The sequence below is a fragment of the Talpa occidentalis genome, unplaced genomic scaffold, assembly GCF_014898055.3.
Source record: "Talpa occidentalis isolate TD23 unplaced genomic scaffold, MPIMG_talOcc4v2.1 talOcc4.13, whole genome shotgun sequence".
Taxonomy (NCBI): domain Eukaryota; kingdom Metazoa; phylum Chordata; class Mammalia; order Eulipotyphla; family Talpidae; genus Talpa; species Talpa occidentalis.
The window spans coordinates 7,402,400-7,418,419 of NW_023601322.1; the positions used below are offsets into that span (position 1 = coordinate 7,402,400).

The 16,020-nt window shown below is 35.5% G+C and overlaps 1 long non-coding RNA gene across 1 annotated transcript in view; it reads left to right on the forward strand.

The window, feature by feature from the left end:
- Window positions 1-2,450: 2,450 nt before the first annotated feature.
- LOC129145579 (uncharacterized) overlaps window positions 2,451-16,020 on the forward strand; it is a 46,348-nt gene continuing 32,778 nt past the window's right edge. The window contains exon 1 of the long non-coding RNA XR_008551335.1: window positions 2,451-2,586. This is a non-coding gene — a long non-coding RNA (uncharacterized LOC129145579). The remainder of the gene's footprint in view (window positions 2,587-16,020) is intronic.

Below are 16,020 nucleotides of genomic sequence, written 5' to 3' on the forward strand. Positions count from 1 at the left end.
AACAATTGGTCACACACATTTGCCTCTATCTATCGTCTGGATCTGCCAGAAATCCTTTATCCTATTTTCTACTTGCAGAAATTCAAGCCTGCCTTCAAGGTTGAAGGAATTGGAATCTGCCCCAACCTGAACAAAGCAAAAACATGACATCAGATATAGGAATCCCATTTTAGGGAAGAAATTAATTTAAATGAAAGCAAATTAAAGTGGGGCCACGGACCCCCAGGTTGGGATCTTTCAGAGGCTGGGCCATGTCAATCACCTTGTCTTTGCTGGAATGAGAAGCTGGAGGATATTCAATGTTTGACCAGGGTCCTAAAACCCTTGCTTTTATACCTCCTCTCTTTCTTCCTCCTTCTTTCCCTACTTTATTAAAAGAAACTCTCAAGTGAGCCTAAAAATTTGTCCACGTACCATCCTAAAAGGCAGATTCCCTATATTAAATTTTCTTGTCATTCGCCATACATACAAATGAGCAATTTCTTGCAATTACAGTATGTTGTTACTCATCTAAATATAAATATTTACAACTGTCAAAAATTGTGAAACACTTATATAGTTAAGAGAAAGCATAAAGGCTGACTGCTGTGGGAAACTGTAATGGCTGGAGATTGTAATCATTGATAATTCCTTCAGATGTATTTACACTTCCTAAGACCTCTCTGAAGTTCCCTGTCCCTTTTTAGCGTCTGTGTCCCAATTTATAAATAAAACAAAGCCAAAAAAAATGTTTTGGGGATGGATATCATCATTCACCCCTTAATTTTGAAAACAAAAGTTTAAAAATAGGCTTGAAGGTATTTATTTGAAAATAAATTCTCACAGTTGTTAAACTTTTGAAATCACATATCACAAATGCTGATTCTTTATGTGATCTCCTATGGGTGCCTCTGTATGTTTGTTTCTTATTTTCATTATTATTTATCACTTACTATGTTTTGGTACTCCTTGGAGAATGTACAGGCAAATAGGACATTAATCCTTTTTCCTAGAAAAGAATACTCAAAAAATTCAACATGGCGGGGGGGCTCCCTGGTGGCCTACAGGTTAAGTCTCAGGACTGTCATTGCTAAGGTCTGAGTTTGATCCCTGGCCAGGGAGCTGACCCACATACGGAGCAGCAGACCTCTCCTGTCTCACCTGCAGCTTCCCATACCAGTACACTTCAGTGAATCTGCCTGTTCTACTTCCCAATCTGTGGGAAGATTGGGTCCTCTTACCCCACCCCCTGCAAATCTGACCTGCACCCTGGTTCTTCTCTGCAAATATGAATAAATAAATCTTTAAAATAAAACAAAATTCAACATGAGATGTATAATGGTGTATACGGAACAATCCAAGCAAGAGATGACATAGCTATTTGGAGGATTTGGCTTTGGTATACTAACGTGCTTATGTGTATGTATAGGGTTCCATTCAGATACTCCCTGGAGAGTGAGGCTGTATCATTTTTAGCTGTGGGATCTTGAGAGTATTTGCAATCTCTGTTGATATTTTTACAAATGCAAAATTGAAATAATATAATACAATGTGTACCTCATTGTGTGAATTAAACGGTCATATAGAATACAGAGGAGAAAACAGAAATAGAGAATAGAAGCATAGTAATATTATCTCTATAAATTCAGAATCATGGGCCTCCCCGGTGGCGCAGCGGTTGAGCGCTGGGTTGCGAAATTGCCCGCAGCCTCTGCAGCGCCAGTTCGATCCCCGGCTGCTCCCCGGCTACCGGAGGAAGGTCCCACATGGCGCGCAGACCTCTCCTGCCACCTGCTGCTCCCCTCAGCAGTGTACTTCGGTCCTTCTGCCTGCTCTGCTCCCTGCTCTGGCTCTGGTGAATTCTCTCACCCTCCTGCACTTCTGACTGTACCCAGTGCTTGTATAAATAAATAAATAAACAAACAAACAAATAAATAAATAAATCTTAAAAAAATTCAGAATCATGCCTTATATCTTACAGGTGCTTCATAAACTTGGTTGGATTAACAATATTAATTGTTTCAATGTAGAGAGATTAACGCATGATATCAAGATTTACCTGGTTCTGAGCCCGAAGGCCACAGACTCAATCACTGTGAGCCATACACAAGTCTTGTCTACTGTCAAAATATTCTGAGTTGCATTTTCTTTATTTTTAAAATGAGAGATATAATAATACCTGCCTCACGGCTCTGGGGAAGATTTAGGCAATCTTATTAATGCAGAACTCTGCATAATTCCTAATACAAAATACTATACTAAATGTATGGCAGTAAATATTATAATGATTTAATTAGATTTTCCAAGAATTGACCCATGTGCCCTTGCTGAATTTTGTGTTACATAATATGGAAGAACCGGCTGGTGCTATTTATTTTTATTATTATTTTTATTTCTCATCTAACCTGTATTTTTCACTTTTTGTTTTTAAAAATATGTAGCCTATAAATTGTGCCTTTTTGTTGCCAGGAGAGACATCAGTGGCACCCAAGCAAACCTGGGAAAGCAGTGGAGACTTCCACTCCCCGGGAGATCCTGAGGACCAACTCTCCTTACCAGTCTCCTGATTGTTCACCTTCCTTCAGCTTTGGCGGCTGGCGTCCCCAGGTAGTTCTAAGGAGTCTGAACCTGTCCCATCCTGGTTTATTTCTTGCTTCCCCCAAACCACCCACCACAATTTGTTCTCTCTCCTCAGAGCAAACTACCCATTCATCTCAGGTAAATATATACATACCGGTCTCTCTCTTACCAATACAGAAAATCAGAACTTTTACTTCCCTTCTCAGAAAACTGAGCATGTTTCAATAAGCAGGCTAGAAATGGAAAAGGCATGGCATTTTACATGAAATTTTGAAATTTAATTATCTTTTTTCAGTCAATTCCAAAGCAGGAGTCAGAGGGTCAGAATTTTGATGAAAGGAAAACTAGGTATCCCTTGCAGTAAAGAAATCTGTCGTTAAAAGTAGGTTTTGTGAAAATAAACCATGTTTGATTGGAAGTAAGTATTTAATTCATCTATCTAAAAGACAATTCTATTGAATAAAAACATATTTTAATTGTATGACATTCCATGTTTGTGACAATATTATCTCAAGCAAGAATTTAATTGTCTCCATGTATCCAAATAAAATACATTAGTTGACTTAAGTAAATTGCTTTTCTCGCTACAGAATGTCAGGCCAAGGTTATTAATGAAACAAGAAGTCTGGGGGAAGTGATAATATTAATGTAAAAGCAAATGCATTGATCTCTTCAACTTTTCACAAACGGAAAATCACTAAATCCTACTCATTCATCACTCTTGCATCAGTTTCCTTCTTTTTAAAATTTATCATTAAGTTCATTTGAAGAAAAGCAAAACCTTTCATCTGCAGTGATGTATTAGACTACCCATCCCTGTTAGGTTAAAAGCTCTACCTTCCCTCTCAAGGTATAAGATCATCAGACATTGTCTCTACTAAAGGGAATTATTTTTGCTTTCTTATTACCCTTATAACAGGGATAGTATTTTAATTTTAAACTCACTGTGATGAAAAGAATCTTTGTAATCTGGGATGGAAAATTAGCAAAAGTCCCCAGATAAGCCATGTGATGTGAACACAAGGCATCTATAACATGTAGTCATGCTACTGATATTAACACAGTCCCTGACTCAGCAATGCCCCCTAAATTAACACTGTGTGTGTCTGAAAAAAAGAAAAACAAACAAACAAACAAAAAAACAAATCACATTTCTGTCTGAATTAGCGAAAAGGATATATAGGGATTTAATGACCCTTGGCACCATAAAATTTTCACAAATTTATCCCAAAATTTAAAATGTATTCACACATTATATTAATACTTTAAAAAACATATAAATACAAACACCGTTAGAATTGAAAACATAGATCGAAATTTGGCTTAGGATGCCCTCTGACACTAAGGAGGTGATACCTAACTTTAACAGGCAGAAAGCAAGCAATATTGTTTCTAAACATTCCAGAAGAAATGTATCCGGAGATTTAGCTACCTTTGCTATCAAGAAATTCATAGTTATATCTCACCTACTCCTTGACAGTGTGCCTACTTTTTAATTCCCACTGAAGAATTAAAGCACAAGTTACTTCTATAAAACAAGGCCCCGTGTATTTGAAGACATCTATAAAATAATTCTCAGATTTCTTTTCTCCAGGTTATGGTTTCCCTTGCATGCTTGGTCATTAGAGGATCCTGCAGGGCTGATTATAAATAGACTCTCTCAGGTCTCTAACCATAGCTGAAAGAATCAATTTTCAGAATAAGAGCCTAATCATCTGAATTAAAAAAAACAACAACAACAACAACAAAAAACAACCAAACACTCCAAGTTTATCTAATGACTTAACATGTTTATAAACTTCTCAGTAAGAAATCTTTTTGGTCAATAAAGTAATCTCTAATAATAGCATAGGAAAATCTATTTGAAGGTATTGAACACAATGAAATTGTAAAAAAAACAAAAATTAGGATGGAATAAGGCCAAATATCTAAAGGAAAACAATCACCAAATGTAGGTTTTCTTTTGAAATACTCTTAAATTACCTAAGAAGCTCCATTTAAGAATTGAGATGTTAAAAAAAAAAATTGAGATGTTTCTGCATTATTTACTTTTATTAATTATTTTATTATTATAAAGTATGTGTATGTTATGGAAGTTTGAATATTTTTAATAAGACAGATAAGAAATAAAATTCAGCTACAACTCAAATTATTGACATCTTGGTTTGTAGTTTTCTACTTGAGTCAATGACTATGCATTTAAAAAAATGAGATATTTCTATATCTATAATTATAAATTCCGTTTTTAATTTAATAAAACATGTTCAACTTTTTCTTCATACTTTCATACCTTCAAATATTCTTTCAACTTAAAAATTTACTAGCTGTACATCCTTACCTATTAAGTTGATGAAAAAAATATTTAAAAATATCAAAATTTGTCATGTTTTTCTTGAGTTTTGTTTTGTTTTGTTTTTCTGAATAGTGTTTGCTCAATATTGCATAGCTAGCTCTTTTAATATATCAAGGACCATTTATTTGCTACATTTCCCTTGAAATTTCCAATTTGTCCTTAGAAATCTTATCTGGGCTTATTTTCAACAGCTTTTTATCAACATATCCATTTTCCACATACCCTTGGCCAATACTTAGTATTAAGATTTGTTTGTAGAGACACACTACAGTGGAGAGCGGGGGAGGTGAAGAGGGATTAGGGTCAGAATTAGGGGGGTGGGAATTGTATGGGGAATATAACCAAAATGAAAATGCATACATTGTGCAAAAATGAAAAATGATGTAAGACTTATATAAAATAAAATAATTTAATAAAAAAAGAAAAAAAATATTTACTTGTATAATTTTCCCCCTTTACATTTTATAAGTTGGAATGCCACGCAAAAACATGGAATATATAAATAAATTTGAAACATAATTTCTATGCTTCAGATAAGACTAAAAAGCAGGACAATTATCTATTTCTTTAGGATTTAAAAAAAGCATTCTACCATAAAATTAATGAGAATTATACATAAAAGAGTGTAATATATAAGAATATTGTTACATTTGGATTTATAGTAGGTAAGTTTTAGCCATTTAGTTCCCTTGTTTTTGTCATATTTGAAATTTTTTAGTATAATTATCAACATAGTAACAGCTTTTAACTTTTCCACTTTTCTAATTTGAGTACATAACGTTTTAATTTTTTTATAATGTGAAGTTCTTTATTTTCTTTTTTATTGAATTATAATTTGCAGGGGTTTTTCTATTATGACAACCTTAAAAAATACTGCTTGTACTTACCCATCAGTTCTTCTGAATTTTTGTTATTGCTTTTATACATAAAACTATAAATTCCCACTAAATATTATTTTGTTGGTTTTCCCATATTTTAGCATTTGGTATTTTCATTAAATTTTTAGTTATATAATTATGAAATATAAGAAATTATAAGAAAAATTATTTAGGACTGTCTGGTTGGCAACACCATCCAACTCTCTGAGTTGTAGACTCTGAGTAGGGTGTCAAAACCCCTTTTTCAGATGAACACATTTTCATAAAATGAAGTCTATTTTTGCCATGAAACTGTATTTATATAGATTTGCTCAATTGAACTATTTTTAAAAAGTTACTCTTTCCAGATGCAGTTTTTTATATGAACCTTAATTTCATTTTCTTTGGGGTTGTGCGTTCCTTCTTAGTTACATCTGCGTACATATTTTATAAGGAAATTGAGAAAAGTTTTATCCAAATTTACTATCCAGGTGACATTTTTAGTGTAAAAAAATTGCTGTTGTTTAAACAAATGTGAAGCCATCGTCCTTTTAATTTCTACCATCATTCCATGTTTTCCCAATAAGTAATAGTTTATAACTTGAGATAGCTGATTGATTATGTACTGTTTCAATTTAGCTGACTGACAAGTAGAATTCAGTATCATCAGTGTGTGTCAAAAGCTTAAGTTTTATCGTAATCAGAAGGTATTGCTTTTGAAGAACTATTAATAAATCATCTAATTCTTAAGTCTTCAATAAAGGCAGCTTTTGACTGTTCTATCTTTTTCTGATAGTTTTCCTTTAAGCTGTAGCTTTCCATCTTATAACTGAGATCTTTTTCCCCTTTCTTATCAATTTCTATTCCATTTGCTTCTGACCACTGCCTCTATATGAAGTCATTTTCAATCTATGTGTAGACATGTTGAGGACATTATTCTTATTTTCAGATGCCAAGATACTGACTTTTGATTGAAGGTCCAAGTCATAACAAGTCAGAAAACATTATGTACTATAATTTTCTTGGCTCAGAATCAAGTATGTTTTGCATAACAGCTCTATTCTAGCTACAAATATGTTAAAGCACTTTCTATTTAACTTTCTTAAATTAACTAAATCAATTTGATATCAGAATGTTTGTCCTCCATCAAAATGGTAGAAATTTTAGATGCATACAAAAGTCACCCAGACAGTCCTGGAGCAAAAGGGATCCACAGAAGTGAGGACACAATTGAAAATGATTCCTTTGCTAAAACTACCTGATAACTAGAGAGAGTGTATAGTCATCAAGCGACAAAATATTCAACAAACTTTCATTTAGCGGATGTGACAATTACCTGTAACATTGTTACGACATACTTTTGATTGTAAAAAAAAGTCTCATTTTAAATATTTGTAAAGCCAGTCAGTTGAAAGGTCATAGGATAAGTCACCCCCTCCATTAAATAGTCCATCTATATTTAGTTGAATGTCACTGTGTTGCATAATTCTCCTTCCATCACACAGAACTGAACCAACCCAACACCTACCAGATTATGGGTGCTGTGGTGGTGGGAGAACTGTGGTGACCACACCTGAGATAAGAAAGCTTATAGTGTGAAAAAAAGTAAACAAGGATGCAAAATAATGGTAGTTTAACAAATATATATATATATAATATATGTGCGTATATATATATATATATATATATATATATATATATATATATGTAAAAGAAATCTAAAGTGGTCTCCTTGAGCTAAAATGGAGGTGTCCACTAGGCTGTGTTTGTTTTGGAGACTCTAGAGGAGAATTTATGTGCTTACCTTTTTCTAGCTTCTTAAGGTTGCCCATCTTGCTTGGTTTCCTGGCCACTGCATCATCTTCACAGCCAGCAACACTGGGTTGAGTCCATTCAGGCTACCATCTTTCTGGTGGTGTAAAATGCAGTAAATTATCCAAGAGTAATTAAGACAAATGTATGAACAAGTGATGGTCACACAATGCAATAAGAGCTAGAAAGGATGTATCGACAAGGCACTTGCAGTAAATATCTACTGTTAGTTTAATTTTATTTATTTACATAAATAAGTCAATTCATTGATTCATTTGATTCCTTCAGTGGCATACCCTGTTTCAGACACCTGGAAAGTTCTTGATTAATTCATAAATGAGATGACAAAATCAATGATTATATTTTTTAAGTGAGAGCATCTAACATAACCATTGTTAAATGATTAGATGTTAGATGATTTTAAAGCAAGTGTTCTAGCCAGTGGTGTTTTTTTCCCTTCAAATAATAAATTTGAAAGCAAATTGTTTATGTGATAATCAGCAGTTACTGCCTTTGCCAAAGTGTTCTACAAGAGACATGGCAAAGAAGTTATTATTTAAGACGCATGTGTGCACACACACACACACAGAGCAATTTCACCTTGCACACTATTATCATCATTCCTTAGTTCGGTAGTGCTATTAGTTTATTTTCATATATATCCTTCAGGAGAATGACCTGATAATTAACTGAAAAAAATTTCTGGGGTTTATGGTTACTACTAATATTTAGAATAGCATGATACAAATATATTTTAAAATTCACTTCTGCAATCTATTTTTGAAGATGATACTATTTTAAAGTTTTTTTTTCAAAAAGTGCATCTTGTCTACCATTTATTTAAAAAATACAAACATAGGAGCACATGCAGAAAGTTCAGATAATAAGTTATAGAATATCATTTTTCTTTTATGATGGTGATCATACAGCATTTAAAAGCCTTTACCAGGCAAAACTTGATATACATTTAAATTTAAAAAGTATTAATTTCTTTATTAGATGGGAATTTGAATATGGAATTAAAAATTATTTAAAACTGAAGAAAATTTTGGGCCTCCCCTGGTGGCGCAGCAGTTGAGCGCTGGGCTGCGAAGCTGCCCGCAGCCTCTGCAGTGCCAGTTCAATCCCTGGCTGCTGGCGAGGGTCCCACATGGTGCACAGACCTCTCCTGCCACGCCTGCTGCTCCCCTCAGCAGTGTATTTCATCAGTCTGCCTGTTCTGTTCCCCACTCTGGCTCTGGTGAATTCTCTCAGCCTCCCGCGCTTCTGACTATACCTTGTATACTTGTATAAATATATACTTGTATAAATAAATAAATTGTATACTTACTTGTATAAATAAATAAATTAATTTAAAAAAACTGAAGAAGATTTTATAAAATAATGGTGTAAATACAGACATTCTGTGTTATAAATTACAGTTTTCAGAAGATAATTATAAATAATTACCTACATGAATAACATACATAATATAATCATTTAAGTAATGAAAAAATGACTTGGATCAGAGAACATGAACATCTATGTAGACTAAAGATTAAGCACCAGAAGTGAGGTTGTATAGGAAAAATCATCCCAATGACTTTTTTTGATATTTTGGTCTAATTACACACTGCATATAAATCAGGCAGCTATGAATTAAGTCTGTGTTTTATGGTGTGGTTGTCAATATATCATGAGACAAACACATGCATGTGATTCCATGTATAACTTTTCCCCACCAGGCTTCACAGATAAATTTGAGTTCAGCAATACCCAGGTTAAAAAAAAAAAAAAATCAGTGGTCATGAGATTTGCTAATCACTTTATAGTTACCTTATTCTTCTGAAATGCTTAAGAATCAAGGAAATAGAATATACCCAGGACTAAAAGTGCAACAGTCATTCTTTGAATCAAAACCAAGATCCTTACTTGAAATTTTACAGTTTTTTGACATGTATTCCAGATTGAATATTTAAAATCTAGCACATAGATGTGTTTTTAGTTATGTGTGGAAGAGAGAGATTGACAGAACTTGAGAGGGAAAGATAGGAAGGGATTAAAAAAATAATTTACAAAAGCTGGCAGTATTTATAGTCATTATTTTCAGTAGTTTGAGCAATCTTATACCCTTTGGTTGCATTTGAATGACCTGACACTTCATCCAACCCAAATGTCTAACCATCAATTTGTGTAATATTTATAAATCCAGAGTACCAATTGAGAATTAATCCATTAATTTACAGGTTCCTGTTTGTTTGTTTTTCTTGAAAACTTGTGGAGAGGTTTTGGCTGTGACTATACTAGGGGGCAGCTTCTCTTTGATGGATGGAAGTTAGAACAGTTGTATATAACAACATATTTTTCAGCATCCCATGTGAATTTCAAAAGGCCTCTTAACCCTTTGTGTACACGACAAGCTTGCTTATTTAGTGAATCTATATCTTAACTCTGTTCCACAGATAAACAAGTACTTTATACAGCGTTTTCATACACATTCGATTTTCCAGAAATACTGTTTGTCCGTTGTCTGGGCAGTATGTGTACAGTGACAATGCCACTGTCAGTGTCTGCATGATACAGCATGATCCCCGTTGTAACACCCCTGTCCAACCTTTTGTACTTGTTTCTATACATTTGGTGCAATAACCCAGCATATCTTTTTTTTCCCAGTCTAGGCACGTGTCAGAATTTAGTTAGTAAAAGATAAGTATTTTATCCTAATTTTTCTTCCCCATTTCTCAGTTACATAGTAATAGTTCCTTTTTTTAAATACTAATGTGTAGCTTTGTTATTTTTTCCTATGGCATTAACTTCAGTGTATGGGCACCACAAAACTTGTTAGAAAAGGTATATTAGATCCCTTAGGTTAACAACCATGGCTGCGATTATATTAGTGAAAAAAAAAATTAGTTTGCTTTAAAAAGCAAAGACTTCTTAATACTGCGTTACAATATAGTTAAACCATTCCATTGGTGGAAGTCTGACAAGATGGCAGCAAAGTGAAACTGCCCAACTTGCCTCCTCCCTAACTTGGAAGCAAAGTCAACAACCCCTGAAAGACAAGGGAGGCATGCCTGCGTCGGGAGTGACAGCCTGGTAGAAAGAGTAGGGCAAACTGTATTTGAACTGTGTTTGCAGCAAGGCCTGGCAGTACAGCCTCTGAGGAGGGCCACTGTTGGTCAGAGCCCCTCTGCTGTTGCTGATCTGGGGCCCATGCTCACATCAGGGATTGTGGAGATGCTGTACAGGCACTGGATAAGGGGGTGCACCGAGCCGGCTGACGGTCCCATACTAGACTCTAGGCCCCGGCTGCTGGGAGAGCCAACTCAGAACACCTGAGCCTCCGCCTGTGGGGAACTATTAGCTGCAGCATGAAGCTGTGATATTCCAAACCTGCCCTACCTTGGCCCAGGGACAAAACCGACACAACCCAAGCTCTCGATAACCAGATTTAAGCAATCTGGATCTAAGTAACAAGAGCAAGTACCACTCAGGAAGTCTCCATACTCAAGAGCCAAGAGAACATTCAAACTTGTGGCCCCATCTCAACTGTGGTCCTTACCCAGAGCTGCATCCAGTGATCCACCACAGCCTAGGGGTTGGGCCTGAGAAAATAAAGCATTTAATATGGGAGTTGGCCTAGAGACCCCACCATGCAACTCACTACTGGTAACAGAGCGAGAAGCTTGACCCTTTGATACTCACTGGGGTGACCTTTCAAAGCCCTACTCCCTGAGTTCCACCCTACCTCTGATCCTTTGTGGGCTCCAACATCCCAGCCATCTAAACAGATGCAAAGGCAGCAGGCTACGAAATAACAGACACCTGCAGGTTCTGGGTGAACAAAAAACAACTAGCAAATATGGGCCTCTCCCGTGGTGCAGCAGGTTGAGCGCAGCGTTGTGAAGCTGTCTGCAGCCTCTGCAGCGTGGGTTCGATTCCCGGCTGGCCAGGGAGATTCCCACATGGTGTGGCAGACCTCTCCTGTCTCTCCTGCTGCTCCCCTCAATAGTGTATTTCTGTCATCTGCCTGTTCTGCTCCCTGCTCTGTCACTGGTGAATTCTCTACGCCCTCCCGCACCTCTGGCCTGTACCCCAGCCCTTGTATAAATAAATAGGTCTAAAAACAACAACAACTAGCAAATAGCCAGCTTTAGGCTGCTTGGGAACATAAAGTTAACTTACTAAGATAAGTCAAGGAAACTCTGTAAATAACCAAAAAACTTAAGATGAAGAGTCAGAACCTGTCACAAACACTCAAGCAAAAAACCTCCAGGAGACTCAAGCCAGCAGGGCAGGGGAATGGGCTGCAGAAGAGTTGGAGAGCTGTCACCATGCTTGCTGGGTGATGTAAACCAGCAGGAAGATAATAAAGATTGACAAAATACGAGGCTGGCGCAGCTAGAACTATTGGGTCTAAAAAAACTACAACCGAATTAAAAAATACAATAAAGAGTCTCCACAGCAGACAAACGCATGTGAGGGAGAGAATTGTGAGCTTAAAAGCAGTGTCGGGGACACACAAATAGAACAAAGAGAAAAAAGAACAAATCATCCCACAGATTTAAAGAAAGGGCTTCAAATGTTTCCTGTAACAAATATGTGGCTATAAAACTGTGTAGTGACTTTTTATAGTTAGTTCTCTGTGACAGAATTAAAATCATTCTGCTTAAAAATCTCTGTCAGAAATCAGATTTTAAGGAAATTGGCTTTAATAGAGCAGATACATTTCTCTGAAAATTAAATAAATTGTTAGATATATTTCAAACAGTTTTGTGTTCATGTTCACTCTCATTTGAGGATGAAGCTGTAGGAGATTAAAATCCAGATATTGTTTATATTTGTGCCTAAAATGGACATTAAACAGTCTATAATTAGAAAGTAGCATAAGTGATTAAATTCTACTAGAATTATTTTTCAACTGAAAAATGAAACAGGAGCATGGAAGCTCAGAATACTGGGTGGGCATAAAAGCATGACAAACACACAATTTCACACACACAGAGCAGATGTACATAAATAGACAAACACAACCAACCCCAAGGACCTTGAAAACATGAAAATAATAATTGAATTTGAATATTTCCTTTCCCTTTTCAGAACATTGCCACAGGAAAGAGTTCATTTAAATCTTTCACTGATCTTGTGGAATAAGAAAGAAATAAGTATCTCTATACCAATCCTGACAAAAATCCATACACATATTACATCTGTATGTAATGTATATAACATATATATTGTCAATAATTTTGTCCATTTATGTTTTTCTGAGAAACAGCAAACACCATATACTAATTAAATTATTTTATACTGTGCATTATATAAGTGGAGATTTCATTTAGAATGAAAGCTACGTTCAGTCATTAATCCCATATTTTCAGAATTTCTAGAATTTCAGAATTTCTAGATTCAGTATAAAGCGAACATCACCAGCTAAGACAGGAAAAAGAGACACACCCAGGAAAATTTGTTTTATTTGGGGATGGATGATTGTCTAGTCTACACTTTTATTTTATATATTGTTTAGTACACAAGTAAATGTGTGGTGTGCTTTTTTTTTTAATTTACACACCATCTTTTCAAACATTTCTTTGTTCTAGGACCTGTACATGGAAATGAATAAGTGACATTACTTGCCCAGACATAAAATCATTCTATTCTCTAACATTGTGAAATAATTTTTTAAGACTCACTCTTTTGATTATTCATCGCTGTGTAGGGTTTTGCAGTGGTTAGGAAAAAAAAAAAACGTTACAATAAAAGTGTTCAAAGCCAAGTTAGAGCAATAATTTATCTATTAGAATATGCTAATTATGGGTTCATTATCATGTATCAGGATTTTGCAAATTAAACAAAAGTTTATGGGGGAGAGAAGCACTACAAAAACTGTTAAATATGAATATTTTAATTGTCTTTAAATATTCTTCAGCACAAGACCTCATAACTAATAATACTGTTTCAACCAAAAAGATATTTTTAGAAAATACACTTAATCTAGTTTTGTTAGTTTTTTAAACAGCATTCATTTTTGCACTCATTATATATAATGAGCCCTTGTTAAAATACTGTCACATTTTTCATTCCTTAGAAAAGAGATAAAAAAAATCCATGTTATATCTAAATCTTAGGAAGAATATGTCAAAGTGATAACTTTGTTAACAATTTTTATGTTGAGAAATCACCAGGCAATCCTATGGAATCTGGTACTTGACACATCAAAGGGGATGTGTGATGTAACCTTATTTCAATACCAAGGCTTTTCTTTGTTTGTCTTTCAAGCATCAGCTTCTCTGCTGATGGCAGATCTACACAAATCACAGAAGTTGAAGCTACAAAGTTAGGATGAAACCTTGACAGTGCCCCAGCGACAACGCTCATCATCAGGCTCCTAATGATGCTAATGGAAGCTGCCAAGAGCTGTCACTCGCCAGTCATGGCGGCCCCAAAGCAGAGAGCGGGGACCGTGACATGCTCTGGAAGCTGACAGAAGAAAACAAATGCATTATGTATAGGATATAAGAAGACGAACAGAGGCATCTTCAAAGGCAGACGCCTTCACGCTTTGCTATCAAGTGGGCTTGTCTATGACACTTTGAAGCTAATATGGACAAGACCCAGGACCAGCCTACCTCAGCACGGTCATTCAGTGAAGCCAGAAAGGGTCGCCCACTTTCAGTAAACACCCTGCACCTGACTGCAATGGGAACTGACAGATTCTAGGAGAATGGGGCTTGGTTTCCCTTCAGAATAGGATTTCTAGCACCTCCCTTGATCAATGCAATTCTGTATGGAATTTGAAGGAACTGACAAAAACAATTGTCTCTTCTAGGAAGTGCCATCGTGTTTTCCCTCTACCAATGCCATGTGGAGGAAGAGCATGAGTTCTTGAGGTTTTCATTTATAGCATTATCCTTTAGATGTCTTGGAAAAAAATGATTATACTTCAAAGCAATGTTTGTACTTAAAACTATTAAAATGACATTTTTGTTTGTTTTGTGTTCAGACACCTGTGTGATTCCTATCAAAATGTCATGGCTGGAGTCAGAACGTTGGCTTGACTTCTATTCCACATTAGTGAAACTGGCGCAGAAAGGTTAATTGATTGACTCAGCAAACCTTAACACAGGTGTATTAACCTCCAGAGGCTATGTCTTTGATCTGTTGCTGAGACATTGAGCCACTCCAAACAGCCTGTTGGTTGGGATGAAGGATCAGTGCAGTGGGTAGTTCAGGTGTCACATGGTTTCATTTATATTTCAGATTTCTGAAAGAGGAATGCTGATGTGGTCCTTTTCTGGCAAGAAGCTGCATCTCTAAGTGCATTTTATTTTCAGAAAAATGTCTAGACTCTCATTATCTGAAATCAACACCCAGGTTCCTGGATGGATAAACATGCAGGTTGTGAAAGTGAACATATTTGTGCATTGACCTGTTGCTATGACTAAGCCTAATCAAGAGACATCACCTCTGAGTGTGTAGGGTTATTTATTCTCGACAGTCTGCAACTTCTTGAAACTTGTGACTTTGGTGAAAAAGACATCCCAGCTTTCAGAACTCAATCAAGCCCACCCTTCATTTCACAAGGCTCCGCACATTTATTACACAGTGAAAACTTCATCATCGCAGTTTATGTGAGATGTAGGTAAGTGACTTTGAAATTAATGACAATTCTCAGGGTGATCTAGTCCCCTGGGAGGATTGGAGAAGAGAGGAGAGATAGCAATCGGGCATTTATCAGCCTTACCTTCTCATTTCCTACTTAATTTCTGTGTGACCTTGGGAACGCCACTTACATAATTCATTTTAGTGATGTTTTTCATTTATTGGGGCAGAAGGGTGACCAACTAATACATAATAAATAATAAAATAAGGACAGTTTCTTTGATTTTAATATCACAGTTGATATCATAAATGTGGGAGATTCTTACATAAAAATTGACCATAATTTACATAGATACTTAACACAGAAACTTAATGGAGCATGGCATTAATGCACCAAAGATATTGCAATTTACTCAAAGACAAAAACTTTATTTATACATGTCTTGCCATTTTTTATGTAAGTTCTTCTGGCAAATTAGGTTAATCTGATCTGATCAGCAACATGAAAAATATAAGCAGTCATTGAAGTCATGCAGACTTGATTATTCTCTTCCAGCGGATGTTTCCCTGGAGTTCATTTACAAATCATATCAAGTTTAAGACAGTGGCCACATTCTACAGAATTATAATAATATATCTTGACAACTTCTTTCAGCTAATATTGATGAAATAAGTAGCTGTAATATAAATTTTTGCAAAATTACTAAGTAGTGACAGTGAAACAATATGTTGTCAGGAAAATAAAGTAAAAATGGAAAATTGGTGCTTCAAATATTTATTTTTATTAAGAATATGATCTATACATAATATTATATCACATCCTCATTATGGAATAAGAGAAAAGTAAAAAGAATA